Source organism: Zosterops lateralis, assembly GCF_965231275.1.
Source record: "Zosterops lateralis genome assembly, chromosome: 35".
NCBI lineage: Eukaryota > Metazoa > Chordata > Aves > Passeriformes > Zosteropidae > Zosterops > Zosterops lateralis.
In genome coordinates, this window is record NC_139795.1 from 526,737 (window position 1) to 540,072 (window position 13,336).

The 13,336-nt window shown below is 53.8% G+C and overlaps 1 pseudogene across 1 annotated transcript; it reads left to right on the forward strand.

Moving 5' to 3' along the window:
- Nucleotides 1-2,920: 2,920 nt before the first annotated feature.
- On the forward strand, nt 2,921-9,370 carry LOC310921503 (class I histocompatibility antigen, F10 alpha chain-like; annotated as a pseudogene). Its single transcript has 5 exons — nt 2,921-2,996; nt 6,863-7,128; nt 7,549-7,824; nt 8,710-8,981; nt 9,060-9,370. The product of its transcript is annotated as a class I histocompatibility antigen, F10 alpha chain-like (transcript).
- The last annotated feature ends 3,966 nt before the right edge of the window (nt 9,371-13,336 follow it).

A 13,336-nucleotide genomic window follows, 5' to 3' on the forward strand; every position in this document is an offset into this window, starting at 1 on the left:
GTCGTGTCACTGCTTCTCCCTTGAAGACAGAAATCCTTGTCCTGCTCCAGCCTGGGGCCCCTCTCACAGGACACATTCCCTCAGGAACAGGCTGCTGCAGCAGGATCCCCACGGGCTCACAACTCCACTAAGAGCCGCTTCCATGGCCCTGCAGGGGCTTCCCACGGGCTCGGGGCCTCTCCCCGGCATCCCCTGCTCCCGCCTGGGCTCCTGCCGGGGCTGCAGGTGGGTCCTGCTCCATCCTGGCCTCAGCCGCAGCTCCCCGTGCCCTCAGGCCCTGCTCCCCCCGAGCTCCCGGTGGTTCGGGGCAGCAGCGGTTCCTTGGCCTCCTGCCCAGGCCGGGCACAGCGCCGAGGCCGCTCCTCAACCGAGGTTTCCGAGAAATGCCGGAGTTCAGGGAAAGGGGGGCTGCTCCGGGCCGTGTGCAGAGCCCGCCCCTCGCCTGCCGCCATTGGCTGCTTCTGCCGTCACTGCGGGATCTCGCGCGCTGATTGGGCAGAGCAGGGATAAGCACCCCGTCCCGTCCCCCAGGCTCCCCTGGCTCCCCAGAGGCGCCATTGTGGGTGCGCATGTGGGGCCCTCCGCCCGCAGCCAGCCCCGAGCCCTGGCAGAACCGAGTGCAGCTCCCACCTGCACTGGGGCCGCCTCCGAGGTCTGCCAGTGCCGCCTCAGCGCTGGCTCCCTGTCAGCCCTGGGATGATCCCGGTTATTCCCAGAGCCTCCCAATATTATTTCAGTCACTCCAGGTATGACCCTGTCAGTCCCAGTATGACCCCAGTAAGGGCCCAGCTGCTCCCAGTACAATCCCGGTTACTCCCTGCATTATTCCAGTTTCTCCTATTGACCCCTACTACACCATGTGGCCACTTCCAGTGTGATTCCAGTCAGTTCCAGGATGATCCAAACCACTCCCAGTCTCTCCCAGTATAATTCAGTTGTCCCCAGCCTGCTCCCAGTAGCCCTCAGTGTGGTCCCAGTATATCCCAGTATGCCCTGGTGCCCCAAGTCCTCCTCCCAGTGGGTTCTTTTCCCAGTCTGTCCCAGTCCATTCCAGCCTGTCCCAGTCCATTCCAGTCTGTCCTAATCCATCCCAGTCTGTCCCAGTCCCTTCCTAGCAGCCACCACCATTTCCCTGATCCTCTCCCCCCCCCACCCTCCCCACCCCATTCCCAGGCACTGGGAACCCCCTGCATGTCCTTCCCCTGCTCCTGGACCCCCTTGCACCCCCTTATCCCCCCTGACACCCCCCTACACCCCCTTTCCTGGGGATCCTCCTCTCCCAGCCCTGGATCCCCTGTTTCCATCATCCCGGGGACCCCCAGGCCCCCATTCCCGGCCAGCCCGGGGCTCCTCACCCCCAGGCCTCCTTTTCCTGGGAAACCCGAGCTGGGCACGGGACTCTGCAGCTGATAAAAATGAAATTTAGAATGTTTATCCTGTAATGTAACAGTGAGGGGCCACTTCCGTGGCACCTCCCCCCCAGACCACCTTAAAAACAAAAAGAGCTCCATTCAAAGAAGCCCGGCACCGCGCCCCCCCCCACCCCTAACGACGGAGCGAGAGACCAGCGAAGCAGCCGGTGCTGCCGCCGGCGGCGTTGCCGCCGCCGATACCAGAGAGGGGAAGAGCAGCCCCGCTCCCCACCCGTTGCCACTGGGGCCGAGAGGGAGACCCCGGCCGCCCCCCCCAAGTTCTGCACGGGAAATCCCAGCCGCCCGCAGCCGCTGCCGCCGGAGCGGGAGAAGGAGGGGCCGGCCGTTCCCCGTGCCAGCACGGGGAATCCTGGACCCCCGCAGCCGCCATGCCGCCCACCAGGCTTAAGCCCAGCCGCAAAGAAGCCCCAAAGCCCGCACGTAGCTTAGCCCGCCCCGGGCCGGACCCCCCCCGCCGGACCGCCGCCCCATTCCAAAAGAAAGAAACCCACGCCCGCCACGTTCCACCCCCACCTCACAAGCACCGGCCCGAACCTCCGCAAACGTTGCCGCCGCTGTGAGGCAGCGTGAGACCCCCGAGACGCCATAACTGCTGCAAAACTGCCACGCGGTCGCAAGAGTCTCCAGCCGCCCGCCCAGGCCGACTCCGCATGCAAATCAGAAACCCCAGGTGCATCTCGGGATACCGTTTAACACCAAAAACCCCTTATAAAATAAAACCAAGCAAAATTGAAACGCACAAGAACTAATGCTAAGCTGTGTGGACCCTGGAGTATCAAAGGAGCTGATTTCTCCGGTTTTGCTTACTAGCTGTAAGTTAAAAAGGCCAAACCAGAGATGAGACCCCTGGAAGAAACAAAAGAAACTAAGAACCCTGGGGTTGCTCCCAGCGAGGGCGGGTTCTCCAACTCTGTTGAACTGCCTGCAGCAGAGCTGATAAAGACCCTCCTCCTCCACGGCGCGCATGGGCAGCCAAAAACCCCTCGAGCAAATATTGAAAGAGCTGATTAACATTTTAAGGAGATTAATATTATCTCCGCCCATTTTATTCATAACACAGCCCCTATGGGATTTGTGATCACCCAAAGGAAAGGGAGACAACAGGAGAGAGCAAGAGCAGGAGATCGGGAATCCGGGATCGGAGTCCCTGCGCCCAGTCCTGCTCGGCTGGGGGGTGGGACCCGCAGCCGCAGGAAAAATTGGATCCGCTGCTGCTGGTGCTTCCCCCGCTTTGGGCCGAACCCAGCGGGGTCTGGGCAGAGTTTGAGCGCAGGGCCCGGGAGTTCAGCACAGCCCGGCCCGGGGGTCCTGCAGGGCGCGGCCCTGGAGGGTCCCAGATGGATCCTTGAGAGATCCAGAGGGGTTCCAGGAGAGGATCCAGGTGAGTTCCCTAGAATTCCCCTTTTCCCTTCCCCGCCGCCTTCCTCGGGCACTTTCGCTTTCACTTCTCTCAAACTGCGCCAGAGCCGCGATCGGGAGCGGCTGCGATGGCTCCAGCGCTGGGGCTGGGGGTGCTCTTGGGGCTCCTGGGGCTCCTGGGAGAGCTGGGGAGCGTGACGAGAGGTAAGACCCCCCCGAAATCGGGACCCCCTTGAACCGCAATTCCGGGGCACCGGGACCACCCTGAACTTCCATTTTGGGTCCTGTGACCCCCTTCGATCCCTTTCCTCAGCACCGAGACCCCCCTGTTCCTCCTTCTGCCGCATCGAGACCCCCCCGTACCCCCTCATCTGGCACTGAGATCCCACTGAACCCCCATTTCTGGGCTCCAGCACCCCCCCAGCCGCCATTTTCGGGCACCGGAGCCCCCTTGAACCCCGAATTCCGGGAAGAGCTCCCAATCTGTGGGTCCCCCCAGTTCCCCCCCCCCCCGCGCCTCCTGTGAGGGGTCCTGGGAGGTCCTTGGGGTATTCAGGGGAATTCTGTCCCCTCCCTGCGCTCCCCCCGGTCACTTTCGCGTCTCCCAAGCTGCGGCACCGGGACCCACCCGGGGACCGGTGACTGCCCCCGGCGCCGGGACCCCCCTGAACCGCAATTCCTGGGCACAGGGACCCCACCGCACTTCCATTTCTGGGCAAGCCCCCCTTCCTGGTGATTTATTAAAAAACTATGGATATTGATCTAATACCAAAATCCAACTATGACGGATGTTATATGTGTGTATTATAAAATTGGCTTTTCGCAAGATGTGTGCTATATGATTAATAACATAGTAAGGATATAGGATATAAGTTTATTTCTGCTATTGGTAAAAGAAGATTAGATATAATGGGAGTAGTTGATGTAAGTATGCTTAAACTGTCTGTTTGGTTGGGATAACATCCAGTGAACATGTAAAGAGGACCCTGCTATTGATACACCAACTATCAGCATCTCCCACCTGCAGAAAACACAGACCAAGGCCCAAACTGGAAGCGATAAAAAGGACACAGCCACGAAACACGCATGCTCTAAAAAGGCAGACCCAAGGAGGGGCCATGCAAAACAGTTCCTGGAATATGGAAACTAGTTTATGGAATTTTATGAATATTCATATATCGATATAATGGGAAGGGTATTTAACGAGTATCTCTGAGAAAGCAAGGTGTGGACTTGGCTGAATGCTGAGTCACCCGGCCGGCCGCACTTGGTTTTTTTTATCTCCTAATTGTTTTAATTATTTTATTAAACATATTCCTTAAAATTTACCAAAAAGTGAACCTCATTTTTCACAATGGACAAAGACTCTCTAACAGTTTAAAGTTAGAAAATGTATATTTGTTACGACGCCGGGCAGCGTGCAGGATAGCTCCCAAATACACACGCGCAATTTACAGATCATCACAGGGTCTTTTATCTACAGGAGTATTGAATACACAAACTACAAATGTATATTCATAACTCTGGTACCTCCCATTCCCCGCTTCATATGGTAATTACCCCAAAAAGCCATTAAGCATGCGTAGTTTGTTCTTTAAAATGGGTCGGTGGTCTTTTTTATAGGGTGGGGTCTCAAAATGATGAAGTAAGATGGGTCTTCCTCCCTTGACTTTTTAACCTTTTGTGTTAGTGACAGCTAAATCCTGTTTTTTCCAGGACTGTTTGATTTATGATTGTATTGTATTCATGGGGTCTATTGATTATTCAGGATGCAAAAGCCTAGTTTGACAGCTTCCCTGATTTATCAGTTCCTTCTAAGATTTATCAGTTCCTTCAGTCTGGCTTCTGTTAGCAAAAGGGAAGTCCTAGCTACATTATCTCAGCACTATCTATTTTGACTACAGTCTTTAATTCTTCTAAATCAATGCCTCACTGGGCACAGAGACCCCCTTGAACGTTCATTTCGGGGCACCGGGACCCCACTGTACCCCTTCCCCAACCCCAAAAGCCCCTGCACACCCTTATCTGGAACCTGGAGCCCCCTGAACCCCAATTTCTGGAAGCGACACCCTCCTGAAGTCCCATTTCTTGGCACTGGCACCCCCCTGAACCTCCATTTTCAGGTGCCAGGACCCCTTGAACCTGTGAAGGGACCCCCCCCAACCCCCCCTAGAAGCCCCATTTAGTGGGCAGCAGGACCCGCTGCATCCCATTATCCGGCACCGGGACCCCCTGAACCCCCATTCTGCTGTAGAAGGACCCCCCCGAGCCCCGTATTCCTGAGAATGGGGGCTCCCCTGCACCCCCTTCCCCAGCTCCAGATCCCCTCCATGCCATTATCTGGCACCAGGACTCCTCTGAAACCTGATTCCCAGGAAGTGAACCCCCCTGAATCCCCATTCCTGGGTACGGGAACTCCATTTCGAAGGAACAGGGACCACCTTCCCTATCCCCGGGAGCCCTGTGAATCCCCAGTTCCGTGCACCAGGACCCCCTGTACCCCCTTATCCAGCACTAATGTCTCCCTGCAGCCCCTTTCCTGGCCCTCCCCCTCTTGGAGACCCCAAACTCCTGGACTCCATTCCTCCCTTTCCCAGCCCTCACCCTCGACCTTCCTCAACATCGGGCACCCGTGCACCCCCTTTCCTGGGCACAGGGACCCCCTGGACCTCCCCATCCGGCCTCTCCCAGTGCCCTCACCCCCCTTTCTTTGACTTCGAGACCCCCCTAAAGGTCCCTTCCTGGGCATGGGGACCGCCCTGCACCCCCTTATCTGGGACTGGACCCTCCTGGACCCCCTTCACGTATTCTAGGACCCCCCCCCCACCCCGCACCCTCTTATTCAGCACTGGGACCCCCTGCACCCCTTCCCGGACATCCCGCCCTTCCCAGACCCCAGACCCGCCCTCTTCCTTCACCTTGGCACCCCCAGATTTCCCAAATTTCCGTGTCCCCCCCAGTGCTCCACTCCCAGCGCTTTTTTAAGGAGGGGATCACAGGGGCTCCCAGGTGGTTCTCAGAGGGCTCCAGGGGGGTCGCAGCGGGGATCCAATGGGATCCAGATGAACTCCCTGGAATTCCCCTTTCCCCCCGTCCCCTCCCCCAGCGCGTTCCCTCGGTCTCTTTCTCTTTCCCGTTGCCCATGCTGCGCCTCCGGGATCCGCCCGCTTCTCCCAGCCCCAGACCCCCCTTTCCCTGACCCAGGGAACCCCCTGGATCCCCATTCCCCTAACCCTAACCCTTTCCCAGCTCTCAGACCCCATTTCCCTCAACACCTGGGATCCCCGGACCCCCATTTCCTGGGCACAGGAACCCCCTGGATCCCCCATCCCGCCTCTCCCAGTCCCTTCATTGAACCTCGGACCTTTCCCTGCTGTCCCGGTTCTGCTTCCTGATCCTTGGATGCCCCCAGATGCCCCCAGTCTCTGTTTCCCCCCAGTTCTTCACCCTCTGTGTCCTGGGGTGGGGGGGGGTGGGGGGGGTGGGTGGGTGTCCCAGGGGGTCCAGGATGGTCCCTGGGGCATTGTGGAGGATGCCAGGGGGAATTCTGGGCCCTGAGATCCCCCTGAATTTCCACCCCAGGCACTGGGACCCCTCCCTGCACCCCCTTATCCTGCACCACCATCCCACCTTCCCAAATCCCCAGACCACACTTTTCCTTGACCCTGAGCACCCCTGGGCCCCCATTCCTGCTTTTCTCAGCCCCCAGCCCCCCCTTTCTGCTGCATCAAGTACCCCTGAGCCTCCTATTCCCAGATCTCCCCACACTGTGACCCCTCTTTCCTTTGCACTGGGGACACCTGGAACCCCCATCCCACCTCTCCCAGTCCTTGCACAAATCCACACCCCCCTCCCCCCCCGCCACCTTCCATAACCCTGGAACCTCCTGAGCCCCCATTCCTGGACACCGGGACCTCCCTGCACACCCTTTCCTGTCGATCCCACCTCTCCCAGCCCTGCAAACCCTTTCCTTGGCCCTGGGATCCCCAAACCCCTTCCAAGCTCTCCCAGTTTCCCCTTTCATTGATCCATGGCCCCCTCAACCCCCTCAAATCTCCGTGTCCCCCCAGTTCTCCACTCCCTGCGTTTCCTGGAGGTGACAGTGTCAGAGCCCAGCCTGGGGATCCCCCAGTTCATGGACATTGGGTTTGTGGATGGGATCCCCTTAATGCGCTATGACAGTGAGTGGGGCCGGGTGGAGCCGCTGACACAGTGGAGGAAGGATGGAGCTGAGCCAGGATTTTGGGATAGTGAGACCCAGATCAATGTGAGGAAGAAGCACCTGGATGCCAGGAAAACTTGGAAACACTGCGGGACCGGTACAACCAGAGCAGGGGTGAGTGGGGACATCTGTGGGGGTGGAATGGGATTTGTGGGGCTGGAATGGGAACTGTAGGGCTGGGATGGGATCTGTGGGTCTCAGATGTGGATTCATAGGGCTCCAAGGGGCTGAGATCCCCCTTCGAAAGGGGATCCATTAGGATGGTCTGGGATATCTTGTGATCCATGGTGTTGGGATGGTATCTGTGGGGCTCAGTTGGGGTGCATGGGGATAGGATGTAAATCCATGGGGCTGGGATGGAATCTATGGGGCCAGTTTTGTTCCATGGGGCTGGGATGTGGACCCATGGGTTCCAAGGGGCTGGGATGAGGCTCTGTGGATTTCCATCTAATTCTGGAGTTCCATAGGGTAGGAATGGGGCTCTGTGGGGCTGCAACACAATTCCATGGGTCTCTGTGGGTACAATCCCCCCAGGTCTCCACACACTGCAGCAGCTTTCCGGCTGTGACCTCCTGTCTGATAGGAGCGTCCGTGGATCCTTCTGGATTGCCTATGACGGGCGGGATTTCATCTCCCTTGATCTGGGATATGGGAGATTCATGGTAGCTGACACTGCTGCTGAGATCACCAGGAAGTGCTGGGAACATGAAGGGACCACAGCTGGTTATTGGACGAATTACCTGAAGCACGTCTGCCCAGAATGGCTCTGAAAATTCATTGGATATGGGCAAAAGGAGCTGGAGTGCAAAGGTGGGTGGGAATATGGGATTTGGGAATGGAGGACTGGAGAACACAGTAATTCCTGTCAGAATTCTATGGGATCTCACTCCATCCTATTCCAGTGGGAATTCCATGGACAGATCTCACTCTTATCTCATTCCCATGGAATGTCACTATCTCTCCGATTTTGAGTCCAAGATTCCCCTAATTAGAGGTTTTTTCCTTTTCAAAGTACCATGCCAGAATTAGAAAGAGGAGCGGATCTCGCAGCTCGGTCTTGAAAGGTGTTTATTAACTTTTTTATCTGAAGGTCAGCACACTGCTGAACACCAGGCTTAGCACGCTGAAAGACACTGCTGCCAAGAGCACGAGACCTGTCATCCAAGGTCTCTTAAGGACTTCTAACCCAATTAAGTCTTGAAACATACTATATTTACAATTTTGTACCAATAATTACCACTAATTATAGACACACAATTTTTTACATCACCTACATTCTACCAATGTCTTTGTGCCACTGTCACAGCAGAAGATGGAATAGAAGAAGAAGAAGAAGAAGAACTTAAGGCACCGCCCAAAATTCTCCATCTTGTCTCTATCTACTTCCATTCTAAAAACCCAAAACTGCAAATTTTCATCCTGTGACAAACTAAACTACTATCTAATTTAAATTTTAGTTGTTCTCTTTTCCTCAATAAGTGTTGGCAATTTTTCCCATGGGCTAAGGTCAAAGGCAATGCTTTCCTGGGGTCCCGGCAGGGGTCCCGGACTCCCCAGGGCAGTTTGAGGGGTTTCCCCGTGCCCTGGACTCCAATAATTATCATCCTATTCCAGTGGAAATTCCATGGGCAGATCTCACACCCATCCAATTCCCGTGGAATTCCATGGATACATCTCACCATTATCCCATTCCAGAGCCCCCTGATGTCCATGTGACTGGAAAAGAGGAACACGGGACACTGATCTTGTCCTGCCACGCCTACAATTCTACCCCAACACCATCACAGTCAACTGGCTGAAGGGGGATGAAATGTGGGATCAGAAGATGGAGTGGGGCGGGATCGTTCCCAACAGCGACGGCACCTTCCACACCTGGGCCAGGATTGAGGTGCTGCCGGAGGAGCGGGAGCAGTACTGGTGCCGGGTGGAGCAACCCGGAATGCTAGAGCCTGGGATCTTCGCTTGGGGTGAGGCTGGGAATGTGGGAATTGGGAATTCCCAAATGGGGATTCCCCTTCCCCTCCTCACCATCCCGCATTTCCCAGAGCTGACATCTGGCAGGAATCTCACCATGGTGGTTGCTGTGTCCCTCATCGCTGCCATCCTCGTCCTCACTGTCCTCATTGGATTCATTGTCTGGAAGCTCCAATCCGGTAACACACGGGATGGGGGTCGGGAAGGGGCACGGATCCACCTGGCACCAATCCAGGAATCCTGTGCCACTGAGGCTGATCCCACTGTTTTTCCCCAGGGAGGAGGGACAGGGATGGATACAACATGGCAGCCGGTGAGTCCCAGTGGTGGATCCAGCTCTGGATTCCCTCTGTGCGGATCCCAGGATGGATCCTGGGGTTAATCCCGGTGTGTGATCTGTGCTGGAATCTCATGGATCTTCTCTTTCTGCAGGAAGAGATCTGGGAACCAATGGCTCAACCGCAGATCCAGAGTGGGATCACGGTGGGATTCTAGAGAGAGATCGGGGCAGGATGGATGGACTGGGGATCAGGGAGGGATTTTGGATCAGAGCAGGGGTCCAGAACGGGATCAGATAGAATTGGAGAGTGGGACTGGGGCTGGATTCTGGAGTGGGATCAGTCAGGATGGATGGAGCCAGATTGGTGCAAGATGGATGGAGCGGGATCAGCGCTGGATTCCAAATAAGAATCATGTGGGATGGATGGAGCAGGACTGGGGCAGGAGGGGAGGGGCTGGATAAGGTAGTTTTTTGGATCAAGGCAGGATTCCAGTGCGGGATTAGTTGGGATGGATGGAGCAGGATTTGGGCAGGATGAATGGAGTGGGATCCAGTGGAATGGGTGGAGCAGGATTGGTATGTGATGGATGGAGGTGGATTGAGGCAGAATTGGGGCGGGATCAGTGGAGTTCTGGAGCAGCTACTGCTCTCCATGGGCTGCAGCCAGGTCCATCCTGGGGAATGGGGACAGGGATAGGGTGACGCTGTGACCCTCTCTCATCCCGGCAGGAATCACTGCCTGAGTGATCCATGGAGCTGGATCCAGCCTCTTTCCTCTTCTTGGGAAAGCCGAGAGCTGTCAGCAGAGCTCATCCTGCTGCTCCCACCCTCCCCACACCTCTTGCTAATGGATGAATTTCCCATTTTCCAGTGTTTTAAAGCCAAGAAGCACAAATGCTTTAGTTCTGGTGTTTATCCTGCTTTGGGCAATAAATCCTACTTGGGGCAATGTTGTAACAGGTAAAAGAATTATAAAAGGCCTCATAAAATCAGGCCTGCTCTGCTAAATTGCCCGAGCTAGCCTATCACTTCTAAGTAATTTGCAAGTTCCCATGCAAAAACAATCTTGGTATGGAAACTGGTTAGCATAACAACCTATTCTGGGATTGAAAAACAAATGCACCTTGTGATAAATGGGTATGATTGGTGCTGATGAAATTGAAACAGTAATCGATATTTTAAGGTAGTAAAATAATAGTTAAAGTGTAACTTTGAGGAGAGGAAGGAGGAAGGCCCTCCCTCCATCTCCAGATGTTCAAGTGAAGAGCAGGAAGACAGACAAGAGGCTGAGATAAGGAAGTTATATTTATCTGGAGATTGCAAAGTTTTGGGTCAAATCCAGAAAAATGTTAATTAAAATAAATTTGTTGCTTTAGTGTATCATGAAATTATTTGGATGTGCAAATATAGTATTCACTGACATAATAGCTGCTTAATACACATGTGTAACCCAATGGGTCATTAAAAGGACAGTGAGGAAGACTTTGAGCTTTCTTCACAAACGACCCCCGGAGGTGAGGAGACCCCGGGAAAGGGGATGGTGGGGCATGTGTAGTAGAGGTGGTGATGGGTGGAGATAAGGGTGACGACGATTGACAGAGAGACATGGACTCCATGGGGTGCACACATGAAGCTGTATATTGATACACCTGGCTGAGTTTATATACCTTTTCATTATATAACAAGTAATACTGCCAAGTGCATTGCTTTAGTCATGCCTCGCACTAACACAGGTATGTTCTGTCTTATCTCAGTCCTGCTTGCTAAGCACATCTTGTACCAAGCACATCGCTGTCTCTTACATTCCTTTCTCAAACTTCTGCTTTCAGTTGCCAAGGCTTGAGGCCACCTAATGTTGACATCTCCATTTGTGTCATGAGCTGAGCAGTGCTCCCAGCTCGGCTCTCTAGCAGTATCGCTCTCCCTCACCATTCCACAGGGGCTTCACCTGCTTGGCCCATTTGATTGCAGCACAGATCTCACAGTCATGGAGAACCTGAGAAATACTGTCCATGGTGAGATCCACCCCTCGGTTTCCTGCCTACTTATAGGTAGCCTGTTGGGGGTTGAGTTTTTCTTTCCTCTATTCTTTATTTGTTGCCAGTGGAATTATTTCCCATTGTGTTGCTAAGAAGCACTGATGGCTGGGTGCTTGAGACAGTGGGGTGGGGAAATTCTCACTCTATCTGAGCCTTCAGAGGAGGGCAGTGTAGCTGCGGCTTGGGGAGAGGAACTCCCTACTGCTGCAGAAGTGCAGCTCGGTCCTGTTTCTTCTGCTGTGGGGTGTCCTGGGTTGACAGTGCTCTCTATCCCATAATCCCATATCCTGGACTCCCTTGTTATGTCTAAGAGGTGTTCCGTCCCCTTTAGGGGGGGCGGGCACTGGCCTGCTGGCTGGCTCCGCTGCTGCTTTGGCTTTGGCTTTCTGCTTCTAGGCGCTTGCTGTCTCGCAATTTTTCTGCTAGTTTCTTGCCCTTTCGTTCTTTTGGTTTTTTTTCTTCCTTTCTTTCTGCCGCCTCTGTGCTCTGTTTGTTTTTTTTTTCCCTTTTCCTCTTCTCCCTTTCCCCCCCCCCCCCCCCCCCTTTTAAGATTTAGGACCGGCACCCGGAGCTGATCTGGCTGGAGGAGTCCGTAGAGGATCGCCGGGGCTTGTAAAGGAAGCTGGGCGCCCTCCCCCTCACAGTAACCTGAGCTTTTTCTGTTCTTTTTTTTCCCCTTGTGTCGGGGGGGTGTTTATTCATTTGTTAATAAACCGGTTTTTTCCACTTTGTGTTCAAGAGATTCCTTCCCAAACCCAGGGTTGGGGGGAGGGGTGGTAGAGGTTTTGTTATTAGGGGATTCCTTGAAGGTTTTCCCCTAATTCAACCCAAACCAGAACATGGGGTGAGCCCCTGCTCCTGGGGCAGCCACTGGTTATCTGGTTATCTCCTGCCTCACTAAAAGAGGGGCCTGTCACCGTGCTGGGAGCAGAGTCACTGTTGTACCGGCCCCCTGCCATTTCTGTGGCACTGCTGTGAGTCTTTTCATTGCTCTGTAGCCCACACCCCCTGCCTGCCGAGACCTCTCCCGCCAGAGTTTCTGATCCATCCCTTCCCATCTTCACCCACAGCTCTGGAGTTTCTGATCCATCCTGTTATAAATGTATATTATAAAATTGGCTTTTTGCAAAATGTGTGCTATATGATTAATAATGTTATGGTAAGAATATAGAATATAAGTTTTTTATTTTTGCTATTAGTAAAGAAAATTAGGCATAGTGGTAGTAGCTGATGTAGTATGCTCAAACTGTCTGTTTGGTCGGGATAACATCCAGTGAACATGTAAAGAAGACTCTGCTACTGATATACCAACTGTCAGCATCTACTATCTGAAGAAAGTATGGACCATGGCCCAAGCTGGAGGTGATAATGAAGACACAGCCAAGAAACACACATGCTCTAAAAAGGCAGACCCAAGGAGGGGCCATGCTAAACAGTTTCTGGAATACGGAAACTAGTTTATGGAAAAATATGAATATTCATAAACTGATGCAATAGAAAGGGTATTTAACGAATGTCTCTGAGATAGCAAGGTGTGGACTTGGCCGAATGCCAAGTCACCCTGCCAGCTGCTGACTGTACTTGGTTTTTTTGTCTCCTAATTGTCTTAATTATTTTATTAAACATATTTCTTAAAATTTAGCAAAAAGTGAACCTCGTTTTTCACTATTTGGGGGCTCTGCTGGGATATACCTCGTCCCTGAAACCCCAGGAAATCCAGAGCAAGGGAGGCGCCCCACCTGGGTTTTTGGTGGTGCAAAACTTTGTTTTTCCTGGTAAGAATTGGGGATTGCAGGTAAACACCTGAAGAGACAAGCAAGGAGAGAGAAAAAGCAAGTAAGGAAAAGGGAAAAGACGCCCTAAAACTGCAGTATTTTTGCTCCCTAAAAACCTCGCACACAAAGAACCTGAGAAAGAAAAAGGATTTTAAGTATTTCTTAGGGGAGCGGGTTAAAGGGGATCTGTGTGGTGTGTGAATGGGACACTGTGGTTGGGTACTCCAGACTGGAGAGATGAGTGTGGTGGCTTC